The 1,561-nt window shown below is 40.2% G+C and overlaps 1 pseudogene; it reads left to right on the plus strand.

The window, feature by feature from the left end:
• Positions 1 to 740: 740 nt before the first annotated feature.
• On the plus strand, positions 741 to 1,331 carry LOC148036173 (ubiquitin carboxyl-terminal hydrolase 23 pseudogene; annotated as a pseudogene).
• Positions 1,332 to 1,561: the final 230 nt, after the last annotated feature.

Genomic DNA, 1,561 nt, shown 5'->3' on the forward strand with positions numbered 1-1,561 from the left:
ATAGCTGTCATCTAGATATTATTCATGGGCGGTGTACCAACCGCATGTGCAGCTAACAAGTCGGTGACATAAATGCACAACGGTCACCCTGGCATATCATGAGTGGAGCTCGATATGTCAACACTAAGCCATGTAGAAACACTAATATATAGGAGTCATAAGGCTATCCAGTACGAGGTGATGTATACTTGTCTAGGCTAGTTAGGATGATAGCAATTCTTGCTAGAGAGTATGTATGAATGTATATATATATATATATATAGAGAGAGAGAGAGAGGGAATATCATAAAACACAAAATCCTTCCTAGAGTGTCACTAGCTTCTTCTCTTGCTAAAGTAGGGAGTTTTGTCATATTCAATGTGAGAAAAAGAGGGAGAGTAGTATAAAGATAGAGAGGTAGAGTGGAAGTATACTAAACATAATTGTGAATTCATGGTTGCAACTTAATAAGAGAGAGGAAACTATGAGCAAGGATTAATGAGATATTCATGTTGTTATAGACCCTTAATGTTGACATCAGATAATGGGTCATTTAAGTTGCATAGTTCTTGTTGAACTTGACATCATGATCAATGTTAGAGCGCTGTCGTATTGCTGCGCATTCGAGGTGTGAAATCCACCCAAAAGTTGTGTGTGGGATTTGATACTTTGTACATATTTAGTTGTTGTGTTTATACTTTTGTTCTATGTGGAAGAGGGTTTGGAGCAAGAGGAATTAATCAATAATGCTCTGGTTGACATGTATGCAAAATCTGGTGTGCCGAAAATCGGGGCAGGTCTGACAAATTTTGGCAATACATGCTTTCGCAACTCTGTGCTGCAATGCTTAACATATACAGCACCTCTTGTGGCATATCTTCAGAGTGGTCTACATAAAAGTACATCAGGACTTTTTGCTATGTATGCATTAGAAATTCATGTAAAGAAGGCATTGGCTGCTTCAAGGAGTAGCTTCTCTCCAACTTACCTTGTCAAGAATCTGCAGTGCATTTCACAGTCATTTCGAATGTGGCGTCAAGAGGATGCTCATGAATATATGAGGAATTTGATTGAGGCATTGCACAAATGCTGCCCTATCAAGAACCTTGGTGGTGGTTCTAAATCTTTTCAGGAAAGCCTCATCCAACAACTATTTGGTGGACGTCTTAGAAGCCAGGTGAAGTGCACTAAGTGCTCACATTGTTCAAATACTTATGATCCCTTCTTGGACTTAAGTCTTGAGGTTTCCAGAGCAGAATCTTTACAGAAAGCTTTAGCATATTTCACAGCTGTTGAGATTTTGGATGGAGACAACAAGTATCAATGTGAAAAATGCAACACAAAAGTCTAAGCTTTGAAGCGGTTCACAGTTTTTGTCACCTCATGTTCTGACCATACAACTCAAGAGCTTTGGCAGCTTGGGAGGTTACGGGGGGGGGGGGGGGGGGGGAAAGGTAGACAAGAAGATTCAGTTTGGTACTACTCTGGACACTATTACTGTTTTGTTCGAATAGCCAGGGGCTTGTGTCATGTTCTCAAGTAAGTGAGAAAACTGTCCTTGAACAGAAGGCCTACATTCTC

The sequence above is a fragment of the Lygodium microphyllum genome, chromosome 5 (assembly GCF_053477565.2).
Source record: "Lygodium microphyllum isolate KBCC chromosome 5, Lygodium_microphyllum_v1.1.10, whole genome shotgun sequence".
NCBI lineage: Eukaryota > Viridiplantae > Streptophyta > Polypodiopsida > Schizaeales > Lygodiaceae > Lygodium > Lygodium microphyllum.